This window comes from Hordeum vulgare, chromosome 1H, assembly GCF_904849725.1.
Source record: "Hordeum vulgare subsp. vulgare chromosome 1H, MorexV3_pseudomolecules_assembly, whole genome shotgun sequence".
NCBI classification, from domain to species: Eukaryota; Viridiplantae; Streptophyta; class Magnoliopsida; order Poales; family Poaceae; genus Hordeum; species Hordeum vulgare.
In genome coordinates, this window is record NC_058518.1 from 44,670,224 (window position 1) to 44,687,373 (window position 17,150).

A 17,150-nucleotide genomic window follows, 5' to 3' on the forward strand; every position below is an offset into this window, starting at 1 on the left:
CAAGCATAGACGCTTGAGTCTCCTTGAATATTTCTTGGGGTTCACGGGGCCATCCCCAAGCTTGAGCGGTTGACACTCATGTATCTTCTTTCATCATCTTCCATCGCATACTTGAAAACTCCCTTCATACGAAATTCATCATAAGCTTATTAGAGTGGTCAGTACCGTTAATAATATAATTCAATACCTGCTAGAAATAAAGATTTTGATGAAAATATACTGCTTCTCATGATTTCCAAAAGCTTTTTGCAAATTAAAAGTAAGCCTAGGATTTGGAAAACAATGGAAATGCAAAACATGACAGAATCTGTAAAAAACAGAACAATAGGTAGTAAATAATTTATTTGGGGCACTTCTACAACTAAAATCAAAAAACCCAGAACAGATGCCAAAAAGGCAATTATATAGATCATGCGATCAAAAAAATCAGATCAAAAATATGATCTGGTGATATTTGGCGATTTTTTTTGTCAAGCAAACAGAATCTATTTCTCGACAGCATGTCACAACTTTTGAACTTTCTTGCAATCGGAGGCTATAACTTGGCACAAAGCTTAAAAATAAAGATACAATGATGTTTCTACAGTAGTAACAAGCATCAAGACCACTAAAACACAAATTAAAAACAAATTGGGTTGCCTCCCAACAAGCGCTTTCTTTTATGCCTTTGAGCTATGCATAATGCAAGAAGATCAAGTGTTATCAACTCCAAAAGAATAACTTGCCCGAGTAACAGACTCATAAGGTAACTTAATATTCTTTCAAGGGAAGTGTTCCATTCCCTTTTTAGGAGGAAATTGGAATTTTATAATTCCCTCTGTCATGTCAATGATAGCACCAACGATGTGGAGAAAAGGACGTCCCAAAATAATTGGACATGAAGGATGACATTCAATGTCCATAATGAGAAAATCAACGGGCACGTCATTATCATTGACAACAATAAGCACATCATCAATTCTCCCTAAATGTTTCTTTATGGAAGAATCAACAAGATGAACACCAAAAGAGCATGGATCATAAGGTTTCCAATCAAGCATATCATACATTCTTTTGAGCATAACGGAGGCACTAGCTCCAACATCACACAATACAAAGAAAGAGATATTATTCAATTTAATTTTGACCATAGGATCCCAACCATCTTCCAGTTTTCTAGGAATAGAAGTCTCTAGCTTGAGCTTCTCCTCCCTAGCTTTGATAAGAGCATTGGTAATATGCTTGGTGAAGGCAATATTGAGTGTACTAGTGCGGGGGTCTTTAGCCTTTCTTTGCAAAAAGGTGATAACTTCGGAAAGACTACAATTGTCAAATTCAATATTATTCCTATTAAGTAAAATTGTAGTGTCATCCTCTATCTTTAATTTGCTCTCTATTATAAGAGCTTGGACGTCTTCCCAAGTTTGGGGACGTTTAGGAGCAACTTCAAACCAAAGATCTTGTGGCTTCCCGATGCAACCATGCCAAGGCCATAATTCTCCATAATGACTAGTACATTCACATGGTTTACTTGTAAAAAGACCCTTAGTGGTAACTGGAGCAATAGATTAGAAGGTATATGACTAGTGAAGTCACACAACTTGGTGTTCTCAGTGGAACCCATAGCAGTGGCTACAAGCAAGAACAAAGCAACTAATATTTTTTGTGGTTTTTGGTATAAGACTCTAAAGCAAAAACTAAAAAGCAAACAAGCAAGAATAAAAAGCAAAGGTAAAAGATAGCGTGCAACTCCCCTATCTTGAAGACTGGAGTCCCCGGCAACGGTGCCATAAAACTTTGCTTGATGACGAGATGATGTATATACATTTCGCACCTCGTTGGTTACCCCAAGTGGAAGGTTGAGATGTAGTTAGCAGCAAGTTTTCCCTTACACGGAGACTGTAAGGTTTATCGAACCACGAGGACTCCTAGGATCAACAAGTAGGTGTCTTCCACCCTGGCGCAATCAGAAGACGTGGACCTGTACAGAGAGGTTGTCAATCTCTCCGGCCCTATAGTTTGCAAAGGATCAAAACACAAGCGGTAGGGTAATAGTGATTGCAACGGAAAAGTAAATGAAAGCGGTAAATGATGGAGGTGTAAACAATGATGATGATTGATGACCCAAAAGTATAGGGGATCAATCGTAGTCCTTTCGATAAGTAAGAGTGTCGAACCCAACGAGGAGCAGAAGGATCTGACAAGTGGTTTTCAGCAAGGAAAAAACTCCACGCACTGAAATTGTCGGTAACAAGTGATTCTGTGGTGAGATGATTCGTAGCAAGCAACAAGTAACAAAAGTAGCAGCGGTGCAGCAAAGTGGCCCAATCCCTTTTGTAGCAAGGGACAAGCCTGGAAAAGGTCTTATAGGAGGAAAAACGCTCCCGAGGACACACGGGAATTTCTGTCATGCTAGTTTCATCATGTTCATATGATTCGCGTTCGTTACTTTGATAGTTTGACATGTGGGTGGACCGGCGCTTGGGTACTGCCCTTACTTGGACAAGCATCCCACTTATGATTAACCCCTCTCGCAAGCATCCGCAACTACGAAAGAGGAATTAAGACAAAGTCTAACCATAGCATTAAACTAGTGGATCCAAATCAACCCCTTACGAAGTAACGCATAAACTAGGGTTTAAGCTTCTGTCACTCTAGCAACCCATCATCTACTTACTACTTCCCAATACCTTCCTCTAGGCCCAAATAATGGCGAAGTGTTATGTATTCGATGTTCACATAACACCACTAGAGGAAAAACAACATACAACATATCAAAATACCGAACGAATACCAAAATCACATGACTATTATTAGCATGACTTATCCCATGTCCTCGGGAACAAAAGTAGCTACTCACAAAGCATAATCATAATCATGATCAGAGGTGTAATGAGTAGCATCAAGGATCTGAACATAAACTCTCCCACCAAATAATCCAACTAGCATCAACTACAAAGAGTGATCAACACTACTAGCAACCTTACAAGTACCAATCGGAGTCGCGAGACGGATATTGGTTACAAGTGATGAACTAGGGTTCGGAGATGACATGGTGCTGATGAAGATGTTGATGGAGATGAGTCCCCTCCGATGAGAGGAGTGTTGGTGATGACGATGGCGACGAGTTCCCCCTCTGGGAGGGAAGTTTCCCCGGCAGGATCGTCCTGCCGGAGCTCTAGATTGGTTCTGCTCAAGTTCCGCCTCGTGGCAGCGGCGAAACCACGAAAAAGTTCCCTTCTGATTTTTCCCTGGACGAAACCCTCCATATAGCAAAAGAGGGGGGCCAGTGGGCTATCAGGGTGCCCACAAGCCCCCATGGCCCGGCCTGGGGGGTGATCGGGCCGTGCAGGCTTGTTGCCACCCCCTAGAGCCCCTCTGGCGCTTCTTCGGCCCAGTATATTTTATATATTGGGAAAAAATCTCCGTTGATTTTCACGGCGTTTGGAGTTGCGTATAATAGGTGTCTCAACTTTGCTCCACTTTCAGGCCAGAATTCCAGTTGCCGGTATTCTCCCTCTTCATGTAAACCTTGCAAAATAAGAGAGAAAAGGCATAAGAATAGTACCGTGAAGTGAAATAATAGCCAAAGAAGCGTTAAATATCAACATGAAAACATGATGCAAAATGGACGTATCAATGATATGGACCGGAGTCACATGATGTTCACTAGTGATGTCTCTCTCCGAAAAGACGATAAACAACTATGCTTGCGTAAACAAATCACAGTTGGGCAATTGACAGAATTATGAACGAACCGCAATGCTAATTATGCTACTTGATAGTTAGAGGTTCAATAGTAATGGGCAGTACGCCAAGACAAGTAGACCGTTTATTCATCAGCATCTACTCACTAATCATCCACCTTGAGATATCTATCCAGAACATCTCTCCGGTATTAACTTGCGAGCCCCACCCAAAGTGTAAACTCAAAGCAACAGACAACTGCATTAACGAACTATGCGTACGGTAAACAATCCTTGCAACCGTGGTCACAAGCGCCATTGTTTTCTCCCTGGTGGCAACAGCACATCCCCTAGTCTCATGTTTGTGTCACTCAAGCTAGACATCGAGGGGCATGAACCCACAATCATGCATAACGCTCCCTCTTGTAGTTACAATCTACTACTCGGCCAAAGCAATAAATAGAAACGGAGAACATGCTTGAATCACTAAGGAACATAATATAAAAGGATAATCAAATATATAACTCATAGCAATCTGAACATAATCTCATAATCCATCGGATCCCAACAAACCGAGCATAGCAATAGCAAGAGAATTACATAGATGCCTTGATCATGTAGGGCAGCTCACAGGGACTAACCATTGAAGCACAAGATTGGAGAGAAGACATCACATAGCTACTGGTCATGGACTCATGGTCCATGGAGGACTACTCACGACACGTCCGGGAAACGTCCATGGCAGTGGAGAAGCTCCCGAAGGTCAATCCTCCCTCCGGCAGGGTGCCGGGAAGAGGTCTCCTGATGCTCCCGATCTCGGAAGCGCTGCGGCGGCGGAACGATGGAGAACTTCGCTATTCTAGAAGTTGTGGAAGGGTTTCCTCTCGGGACTCTAAATAAAGACCAAAGGAGGGCACCGGAGGAGAAGGGGCCCAGCCAAGCGGCCTCCTAGCGCGGCCTAGGGCCTGGCCGCGCCAGTAGGTCGCCTAGGTAGCCCCTGGCTCCCTCTGGCCCATCTTCGGTGATCCGGAAGCTTATGTTTGGCTGATTTTGTATATATTTTTCCTGGAATTTTTCGGGCTTCGGAAAATCGAGTAAAAGCCCGTGCAAAATAGTCATCAGCAGATAGAACCAGGCACTGGGTGCACTGAGTTAGTAGGTTAGTCCAAATATGTGTAAAATGATATAAAAGTGTAGCAAAACTTATAACAATGTCACCCAAAAGATCAAGGAACAAGTGAAATTGTAGATACGTTTGGGACGTATCATGGACCAGCCCTTATTGGGCTGGCTAAGGCCTCCCCTAAAGGCCTATGCGCATTGGGATAGAGAAGATAAGGCAAAAGGCCTAAAAGGAGAAGGAGGAAGAGTCCTACCAAGGTAGTCCACCTCCCTTGTGGGAGGTGGACTCCTCCGTAGCTTCGGCCAAAGCGCCTCCTCCTTGGAGGAGGGGCTAAGCCAGTGTGCCTCTCCCTCCTCCTATATATAGTGGAGGTTTTTGGCCTTTTGTAGACACACAATTCATCTCCCACGGCACAGCCCTACTCCTCCGTGTCCTCGTCGTCCGCAGCGCTTGGCGAAGCCCTGCCAGAGAACCACATAGCTCCACCGCCACCACGTCGTCGTGCTGCCGAAGCTCTACCTCAACTTCTCCTCTCTTGTTGCTGGATCAAGAAGAAGGAGACGTCACCGGGCTGTACGTGTGTTGAACGTGGAGGTGCCGTGATTCAGCACATAGATCGGCATCCACCGCGATCTAAATCACTACGAGTACGACTCCATCAACCACGTTCATAGTAACGCTTCCGCTTAGCGATCTTCAAAGGTATGAACATGCTCCACAACCTCTCTTGTTGTTGGTTTCCCCATAGATAGATCCTTGTATGGCGTTGGAATTTTTTGAAATTACTACGATCCCCAACAACAATACCTTAACCCATCTGGTGAGGGAATTGAGGAAGAACAACCAAGAGACGAAGGGGAACCACACGACGATGATGCTGAAGAAATTTTTCTTGAATTATCAAAGTCCGGCGAGGTATATATTTGGCATGTGGTGATCATTAGATGTGTATTAATTGATCTGTATATATATATACATATATATATATATTAACGAATCTCCTCTTTTAGCTCTCCGGATCGACTAAATCTTCTACGAGCAGGGCAGTACGAGGCCCGCCCAAAAAGTTACCCTGAGGGCGCAAGGTACAACATTGACGCGATAACATTAGGTGGAGAACCAGCTGATCCGAGAAAGAATGCATCCAAATTTGTACGTCAATGCAGAGTTATTGTCAGGGACCAAATCCCTATCTCCATTGAAGAATGGCATAGGCCAAAGCAAGATCAAGAAGTTAGTTTTGTGGACGAAGGAGCAAAAAATCTGCTTTGGGATATGCTCATGATACATTTCACCCTACCAGAGCATTTCTTAGATAAACAATGTGAGAAAGTCAAGAAGTTTGCTCTTCAGAATATGGCCACCCAATTCTGCAACTGGAAGAAAAGGTTATGGGCCGACTTCGACAAACAAGGCAAGACTCTAGAATTCACTGGACAATACGAGAAGATAAAAGATCACTGGGACTTATTCGTGCAGTTCAAGCAATCCGAAACAGCTAAGGAGCGGGCGAGGATAAACAAGGAAAATACTCAGAAAAAAGAGCATCACCATTCTTTGGGGCCAGGTGGCTACAAGAGTGGCATTCCTAAGTGTGATGAATTCGAGCAGAAGATGATTGATCCAGGGGTCACTCTGCAAAATCCACTTGGCCTGAAAGGTGCATGAATTGGTTTTATGGGCATGGGGGAAAGTTGGACCCAAAGACAGGGTTGCTTGTGGAGCAGGCAAGTCTTAAAAATGTCGCCACGCTGGAAGAGAATAAACAACTAGTATGGACATTTCAACCCAAGAAACCTCTCGTCTAGCCTGAGTTTGCCTAGCAGCTAGCAACGAAAATGTACAAATTACATACCTGGTACATGAAGGAAGCAAAACTCAGGTGTGAGTCCCTAATGGTGCAAGTCAAGCCAGAGCATTTCTTCAATTGCAAAGATTTGTTGATTGTGATGCCATAATTGAGATGCCAGAATTTTGGCAGTTATACAATCAAGAAACACTCAACAAATCTCTCATCAGTTGCTATTGTTTGGAAGTGATTTCTTTCTTTAATTCAAGTCTCTAGCTCACCGGCTGGTTCATTTGCCTCTAATTATCCTCACTATATTCTTTTGTGTGTCTGGTGTTATCCAGAATGAAGATGCTTGAAATGAAAAGAGATGGACTATATGGCATTGGCTTCATTAACCCAAATACCATTTTTGAACAGGAGGTAGTAGAATACCCAGAAGAGATAGAGGAGAACTTGTTTCATTTTTTCGAGATACTAAGTCACAATGAAAAAATATTATTTCCTTACAACTTGAAGTAAGTGTTACTGCTGTCTTGTACTATAAATTCTATTTTGCATACCTGATCGATGTTAAGTTTACATATAGTTCTTGATGAGTTACATGCATGCCCGTTTCTAAATGCAGATTCCACTTTATCCTGCTCGTCATTACGATTGACCATGGAAAAGTTCAAGTACTCGACTCACTAAGAAAATACGAAGGCGAGTACAAGTCCCTGAAGTTGATGCTAGACCGGTAATTTCAATCATTATTGCACTATGTTGGCCTCTTTAGTTCATTAACTGATATCAATTAATCAAAGACTCCTTTTATTATTTTTCTTTTCCGGGCAGGGTTGTGGAGCCGGTTAATCAAGAATGTTGGCGGTGAATGGAAACCAGAGCTGCGATTTGACACCGTCCACGGTAATTAAGTAGTACTAGCTACGCCCACGCATCGCTTTAGTTCTAGTTTCAATACCATTATAATGCCTGATTATTATCTGACTGAATTCTATTCTCATAAAGTTTTGCATGCGGGAGCAACTGGGGAATAATCTATGTGCAAACTTTGTTTGCGAGAACATTCACTCCTTTATGACCGAACTGCCCACTAAACCAGGAACTCTTGCGGTACGTAAACATTATTCACAATTTTCATATTCATGGTCTAATATATATATATATATATATACGCACATAATAATATTCATACTGGTTTCCTTTTCAAAAGATGACGGAGAAGCAGGAGGAACTCCTCCGAACGGAATGCATACGAGCACTTCAAGAGGAATTTGTCGGATTATTGCTCGATGAGGTCATAGATCCCAAGGGAGAATACCACTACACCAGTTAATGCATGCATGTAATTGATCCGCAAGTTGTAAGAGAAATTGTATATACGAAATTATATATATATATATGTATATAAATATATATATATATGCATGTGTGTATGCATATATATATATGGTCATGTGAGATATTCTATGATATACGTCCTACGAGAAATTCTATGATATATGTACCAAATTCTATGATATGTTTGAAATGAAAAAGAATTAAATGGAAAACAGAAAATGAAAAGCAAAAGTAAACAATAAACCCCAAAATCCCAAAACCCCAAAACCCCAAATCACATAATCCTTTAGTCCCGGTTGGTGTTACCAACCGGGACTAAAGGTCCCTGCTCCCTGACACACTCTAATAGCCACGTGGAAGGGATTTAGTCCCGGTCCGTGGCAAACCGGGACTAAAGGGGGGCGGCTTTAGTCCCAAGTTAATAGTCCCGGTTGGTGAACCGGGACTATAGGCCCTTACCAACCGGGACTATAGCCCCGTTTTCTACTAGTGGACTGTTAAGATGGAGTATGACGGGTGCATTGCACCGTTCTACCGGAGAGCCCGACTGTTGGGTTTCATCCTCCAGTCCAAGCGTAAGCTGCCAACGCTCTTCCACTCAGCTCTCACAACTTTGATCGACCAGTGGCGGCCAGAGACGCACAGTTTGCATCTTCCATGTGGGGAGATGACGGTGACCCTCCAGGATTGGGGGATGATGACGGCCCTACCGATCAAGGGTTGTGCTCTCACTGGATGAGTGGAGAGGAAGAACTGGCAGGATAGGGCTACCACTCTTATCGATGACTCCTCCCTCCCCACGCTAAGGTTAATCGGACATCGGGCGTACCACAGCCTTAGCTCCTTATGCACCGCCGCAAATGTCTGCAAGATGCCAAACCCCGGACGCTGGAGAAGTACACGAGGGCCTACCTACGGTATCTTCTCACAGAGGTTGTGTTTCCAGACTGTTCACGGTTCACGTGCCTATGAATGTATCTCAACTTCCTAAAGGACTGGGATGCACGGTACAGTTGGGGGTCCGCCGGCCTCGCCTACCTATATCGTTTGGTAAGAGAATATATCACTACTTTTTATTGACACATGATGCTTTAAATTATGTCATATGATCATCAATATGTGTTTTGTAGCTTGACAACGCAACCGAGAGGACTTAAGAAAAATCGGGTATCTATGGATGTGCATGGCCCTCTTCATTTGGATTTGGCAGCGAATCCCGGTGGGGTGTCCGAAGAAGCTGGCATGACGTCCATGGATTGACTATGGTGAACATGACGACGAAGCCCGATACCCGACTGTCGCGTATGCTTGGGACGTGGTGGGTGTCTACACGGGCACATCCAAGGTTTTGTACTAGGTCTTCACCAAAGAGCTTGATGGTCTGATGGCTTTCCAGGTATACGAACTAGATTTTGAATATTTTCAATGGTATTATCATGTGAGTATACCAACATTTTTGTACTAGGTTAATTGGCGGCCGTATTATGAACGTGAGTGGGGGTTTGAGATGAACGTGATGTGCATGCATGACAGGCTTCTCTGGCGGTGCTGTTGGAAATATGCCATATAGGCAATAATAAAATAGTTATTATTATATATCCTTGTCAATAATAATCGTTTATTATCCATTCTAGAATTGTATTGATTGGAAACTCAAATACATGTGTGGATACATAGAGAACACACTGTCCCTAGTGAGCCTCTAGTTGACTAGTTCGTTGATCAAAGATGGTCAAGGTTTCCTGGCCATAGGCAAGTGTTGTCATTTGATAACGGGATCACATCATTGGGACAATGATGTGATGGACAAGACCCAAACTATAAACGTAGTATATGATCATGTTAGTTTATTACTACTGTTTTCTGCATGTCAATGTATCTGTTCCTATGACCATGAGATCATGCAACTCCCGGACACCGGAGGAATACCTTGTGGGTTATCAAACGTCACAACATAACTGGGTGACTATAAAGGTGCTCTACAGGTATCTCCCAAGGTGTTTGTTGGTTTGGCATGGATCAAGACTGGGATTTGTCACTCTATGTGACGAAGAGGTATCTCGGGGGCCACTCGGTAATACAACCTCACAATAAGCCTTGCAAGCAATGTGACTAAGAAGTTAGTCATGGGATCTTGTATTACGGAATGAGTAAAGAGACTTGCCGGCAACGAGATTTAACTAGGTATAGAGATACCGACGATCGAATCTCGGGCAAGTAACATACCGAAGGACAATGGGAATAGTATACGGTGTTATATGAATCCTTGACATAGAGGTTCAACCAAAGATCTCCGTAGAATATGTAGGAGCCAATATGGCCTTCCAGGTCCCGTTGTTGCTTATTGACCAGAGAGTGTCTCAGGTCATGTCTGCATAGTTCTTGAACCCGCAGGGTCTACACACTTAAGGTTCAGTGACATTTCGGTACAGTTGAGTTATATCTGTTGGTGACCGAAGTTTTCTTCAGAGCCCCGGATGTGATCCGGAAGTCACGAGGAGTTCCGGAATGGTCCAGAAACGAAGATTGATATATAGGAAGTTGGTGTTTGGATTTCGGGAGGTTTTCGGGCATTGCCGGCAGTGTACCAGGAGTGACGAATGGGTTCCGAGGGCCCACTGGTTGGGCCCACCAAGCCCCAAGGGGTCCACATGGGTTTATTGGATGCACAATAAGGTATAATGGGCTGACAAAGTCATCCAAGGAAAGCCCATGAGGAAAAACTGGAAAGTCCAAAAGAGGTGGGAAAATAAGGAAGGAGTCCTAATCCAAGTGGGATTGGAGGAGGACTCCTCCCTTCCCCACTTCGGCCGACCCAAGGAGGTCTTCCTTGGTGCGCCAAGGCTGGCCCTCCCCTCCTCCTATATATGCTAGAGGTTTAGGGCTTTTGAGACACAACTTTGCCACGTGCTGCCCTCTCCTCTAGATCGGTTTTCTGCGGAGCTCGGGCGGAGCCCTGCAGGAATAGATCATCACCATCACCGACGCGTCGTCACGCAGTCGGAGAACTCATCTACTTCCACGTCTTTATTGCTGGATCAAGAAGGCGGAGATCGTCGTCGAGCTGTACGTGTGCGAGACGCGGAGGTGCCGTCCGTTCGGCACTTGATCGGAACGGATCGTGGGACGGATCGCCAGACGGTTCGTGGGACAAATCATGAAGGCATACCACTACATCAACTGTGTTTATTAACTCTTCCGCTTAGCGAACTACAAGGGTCTGTGGATCCAATCTCCCTCTCGTAGATGAACATCACCATGATAGGTCTTTGTGTGCGTAGGAAATTTTTTGTTTCGCATGCAATGTTTCCCAATAGTGGTATCAGAGCTAGGTTCATGCGTAGATGTAATCGCGAGTAGAACACAAAAGTTTTTGTGGGCATTGATGTTCAAGTTTCTACCCTCCTTAGTCTTTTCTCGATTCGGCGGTATTGTTAGATTGAAGCGGCCCGGACCAACATTACTCGAACGCTTACGAGAGACCGGTTTCATCGACTAGCATGCAACTTGTTGCATAAAGATGATTGGCGGGTGCCTATTTCTTCAACTTTAGTTGAATTGGATTTGACCGAGGCGGTCCTTGGAGAGAGGTTAAATAGCAATTTGCACATCACCGTTGTGGTTTTGCGTAAGTAAGATGCGATCATACTAGATACCCATAGCGGCCACGTAAAACATGCAACAACAAATTACAGGACGTCTAACTTGTTTTTGCAGGGTATGCATGTGATGTGATATGGCCAAAGACATGATGTGATATATTGTATGTATGAGATGATCATGTTGTAATAGTTGAATATCGACTTGCATGTCGATGCTACGGCAACCGACAGGAGCCATGGGGTTGTCTTTAAACTAACGTTTGTGTTTGCAGATGCATTTACTATATTGCTAGGTTGTAGCTTTAGTAGTAATAGCATAGATAGCACGACAACCTCGATGGCGGCACGATCATGGAGATCATGATGATGGTGATCATGGTGTGGCTCCGGTGATGATGAAGATCATGCTGGTGCTTTGGTGATGGAGATCAAGAAGCACACGATCATGGCCATATCATGTTATTTATGAATTGCATGTGATGTTAATCCATTAATGCACCTTATCTTGCTTAGAACGATGGTAGCATTATAAGGTGATCCCTCACTAAAATTTCAAGATAAATTGTGTTCTCCCCGACTGTGCACTGTTGCGACAGTTCGTCGTTTCGAGACACCACGTGCTGATCGGGTGTGATAGACTCAACGTTCACATACAACGGGTGAAAAGCAGTTGCACACGCGGAACACTCTGGTTAAACTTGACGAGCCTAGCATGTACAGACATGTCCTCAGAACACAAGAGACCGAAAGGTCGGGCATGAATCATATAGCCGATATGATCAACATAGAGATGTTCACCACTGAAACTATACTCAACTCACGTGATGATCGGACTTCAGCTAGTGGATTTGGATCATGCGTCTCTCAAATGACTAGAGGGATGTCTATTTTGAGTGGGAGTTATTAGTAATATGATTAGGTAAACTCAATTATCATGGACATAGTCAAAAAGGTCTTTGTAAATTATGTTGTAGCTTGCGTTGTAGCTCTGCTGTTTTTATATGTTCCTAGAGAAAATTTAGTTGAAAGATGATAGTAGCAATTTTGCGGACTGGGTCCGTAAACTGAGGATTGTCCTCATTGCTGCGCAGAAGGCTTATGTCCTTAATGCACCGCTCGGTGTGCTAAACCTCGAGCGTCGTCTGTGGATGTTGCGAATATCTGACATACACGTTTTTGATGACTACGTGATAGTTCAGTGCGTAATTCTTAACGACCCTTAGAATCGGGGCGCCGAAGACGTTTTGAAACGTCACGGAACATATGAGATGTTCCAAGAGATGAAATTGGGATTTCATGCTCGTGCCCTTGTTAAGAGGTATGACACCTCCGACAAGATTCTTTGTCTACAAAGTAAGGGAGAAAAGCTCAATCGTTGAGCATGTGCTCAGATTGTCTGAGTGCTACAATCGCTTGAATTGAGTGGGAGTTGATCTTCTAGATGAGATAGTGATGGTTCTCCAAAGTCACTGCCACCAAGCTACAAGAGCTTCGTGATGAACTATTCGCAATGTTTGACACTGCGAAAGTAGAAATCAAGTAGGAGCATCAATTGTTGATAGTTAGTAAAACCACTAGTTTCAAGAAAGGGCAATGTTAAGAAGGGATACTTTATGAAATGGAAAAACAGTTGTTGCTCTAGTGAAGAAACCAAGGGTCGAACCCAAACCCGAGACTAAGTGCTTCTGTTATGAGGGGAATGATACGTCTCCAACGTATCTATAATTTTTCATGGTTCCATGCTATTATATTGTCAACTTTGGATGTTGTATATGCATGAATATGCTATTTTATATATTTTTTGGGGACTAACCTATTAACGCCGTGCCAAGTGCCAGTTTCTGTTTTTTCCGTGTTTTTGGCCCATTTTCAGACGGAGTCCAAATGGAATGAAACTTTACGATGATTTTTTTAGACCAAAAGAGACCCCCGAAGCTTTGGAAGAAGGCCAGAAGAGCCACGAGAGAATCACAAGCCCTGACGCCGCCACCACCCCCCTAGGTGGCGCAGGGCAGGCTTGTGACCTCCTCGTGGGCCCAACTGACGCAATTCCACCGCCATAAATTCCTATAAATTCAGAAACCCCCAAAAAGAAACCTAGATCGGGAGTTCCGCCGCCGCAAGCCTCTGTAGCCACCAAAAATTAATCTGGAGCCTGTTCTGGCACCCTGCCGAAGGGGGAATCCATCTCCGGTGGCCATCTTCATCATCCCGGCGATCTCCATGACGAGGAGGGAGTAGTTCTCCCTCGGGGCTGAGGGTATGTACCGGTAGCTATGTGTTTGATCTCTGTCTCTCTCGTGTTCTTGAGATGTCTTGATCTCGATGTACCATGGGATTTACTACTATAGTTGGATCTTATGATGTTGTTCCCCCTCTCCCTCTTGTAATGAATTGAGTTTCCCCTTTGGAGTTATCTTATCAGATTGAGTCTTTGAGAACACTTGATGTATGTCTTGCACGTGTCTATCTGTTGTGATCAACTTGCGGGTTTGTGACAATTGGGAACCTATGCATATGGGTTGGCACACGTGGATTCATGTGAGTACTTGATGTATGTTTTGGTGACCAACTTGTGGGTTCGTGAAATTGGGAACCTATGCACAGGGGTTGGCACACGTTTTGACTCTCTGGTAGAAACTTTGGGGCACTCTTTGAAGCTCTATGTGTTGGTTGAATAGATGATTCTGAGATTGTGTGATGCATATCGTATAATCATACCCACGGATACTTGAGGTGACAATGGAGTATCTAGGTGACATTAGGGTCTTGGTTGATATGTATCTTAAGGTGTTATTCTAGTACGAACTCTATGATGGATCGAACGGAAAGAATAGCTTCGTGTTATTTTACTACGGACTCTTGAATAGATCGATCAGAAAGAATAACTTTGTGGTGGTTTCGTACCCGACAATAATCTCTTCGTTTGTTCCCCGCTATTAGTGACTTTGGAGTGACTCTTTGTTGCATGTTGAGGGCTAGTTATATGATCCAGTTATGTTATCATTGTTGAGAGAACTTCACTAGTGAAAGTATGAACCCTAGGCCTTGTTTCCACGCATTGCAATACCGTTCGTGCTCACTTTTACCATTTGTTACCTTGCTGTTTTTTTAATTTCAGATTACAAAAACCTATATCTACCATCCATATTGCACTTGTATCACCATCTCTTCGCCAAACTAGTGCACCTATACAACTTACCATTGTATTAGGTGTGTTGGGGACACAAGAGACTCTTTGTTATTTGGTTGCAGGGTTGCTTGAGAGAGACCATCTTCATCCTACGCCTCCTGCGGATTGATAAACCTTAGGTCACCCACTTGAGGGAAAATTCCTACTGTCCTACAACCATCTGCACTTGGAGGCCCAACAACGTCTACAAGGAGAAGGTTGTGTAGTAGACATCAAGCTCTTTTCTCGCGCCGTTGCCGGGGAGGTTAGCGCTTGAAGGTATATCTTTAGATCTTGCAATCGAATCTTTTTGTTTCTTGTTCTTTCGCTAGAAAATTACAAAAAAATGGAATTGAGGATGCCTCATATGCTCCATCTTTTCAATGTCTTTCGTGAGCATGATGGGAAGGAAAATTGTGCTCCAGTGCTGAAAGAAGAATTACATAGAATGCTTGGCATAGAATATGTGAACGATGAGCATGATTGTAATGTCCTTAGCATGAATTCTTTGAATACCCATGATGCTAATGATATGCAAAGCCACAAGCTTGGGGATGCTATATTTGATGAAGATGATCTTTTTAGTTCTTCCACTTTGAATGATCAAAATTATTTTGATGAAGTCATGTCCCCTATCTATGATGATTATTGTGAGGATACTTATGCTTTCATGAAGACGGATGATAAAACTTGTCATACTCTCGAGAACCCCTTTGCTAAACCTTGCTTTTTCATTGTGGACACAATTTGTAGTGCTCAAGTCTTTTACGATACTCCCACTACTATTCTTGAGAATAGATTTCCTTATGTGGAGAGTAGTAAAATTTCTATGCTTGTAGATCATGAAAAGAAAGCTTTAGGTGCTGGTTATATTGTTGAATTCATTCATGATGCTACTGAAAATTACTATGAGAGAGGATCATATGCTTCTACTAATTATAATAGTATCAAGCTTCCTCTCCATATGTTGAAATTTTTGAAGCTATGCTTGTTTTGCCTTCCAATGCTAGTTGATTCTTGCTCCAATAAATTGTTTGATCACAAAATCCCTATGCATAGGAAGTGGGTTAGACTTAAATGTGCTAGCCATTTGCTCCCTGATGCTCTCGTTGTGTTTCAATCCTTACCTTTTATGTGAGCATCATTGAAATCAATGCCTAGCTAAGGGCGTTAAACGATAACGCTTGTTGGGAGGCAACCCAATGAATAAATTTTTCTTTGCTTTTTTGCTTCCTGTTTTGTTTTCTCCACACAATCATAATTCTGTTATGATTGTGTCTTTTGTGTTTCTCTTTGTGTTTGTGCCAAGCAAAACCGTTATGATTAGTCTTGGTGATGATTGTTTGATCATGCTGGAAAAAGACAGAAACATTCTGCTCACGAAAAGAATTTTCATTTTTATTGTGTAAGAGATTTTGAGTTCATTCTTTTTGCTGATGATTTATATGAAATTTATTCAGACTGTCGCAATTTTTTAGATGTTTTCAAGTACCATAAGTATACAAAGTATACAGATTACTACAGACTGGTCTGCTGTTAATAGATTCTGTATTTGTTGAGTTGGTTGCTTATTTTGATGAAACTATGGATAGTATCGGAGGGTACTAGCCATGGAAAAGTGAAAATACAGTAACCCAACACCAACATAAGTATAATTTAAGTTTTCTACAGTACCTAAGGAAGTGGTAATTTGCTTTCTTATACTAATGTTATCACGAGTTTCTGTTTAAGTTTCGTGTTGTGAAGTTTTCAAGTTTCGGGTGAAGTTCTTATGGACAAAGACATAAAGAGTTCCAAGGTATCAAGCTTGGGGATGCCCAAGGCACCCCAAGAGATTCGAGGATGCCGTAAAAGCCTAAGCTTGGGGATGCCCCGGGAAGGCATCCCCTCTCTCGTCTTCAATCCATCGCTAACGTTACTTGGGGCTATATTTTTATTCACCACATCTTATGTGTTTTTGCTTCAAGCGTCTTGTATCGTAGGAGTCTTTTATTTTTTCTGTTGTGTCACAATCATCCTTGCTACACACCTAGAGAGAGACATGCACTCACCGTGATTTTTTCGAGTTCACTTATATCCTTTGGTAGACAATTCAGCTCACATGAGCTTCACTTATATCTTTTGAGCTAGATACTTTTGCTCTATGTGCTTCACTTATATATTTTAAAGCGCAGCGGTGCGTGGCTTCTTAGTTCATATATACTTTGAAAGTAGTCTCAAAAGGGGTAGTTATCCAAAGGGATACGAAAACTTCCACCTTCATGTACATTGAATAGTTAGAGAAGTTTTATTCATCTCAATTAGTTTTGAGTTGTGGTTTTGGTAATATTGAAGTCGTGATAGTGAGGTGTTGTGGATCTTGAAATACTTGTGTTGAAGTTAGTAATTCCCGTAGCATGCACGTATGGTGAACCGCTATGTGATGAAGTCTGAGCATGATTAGTCTATTGATTGT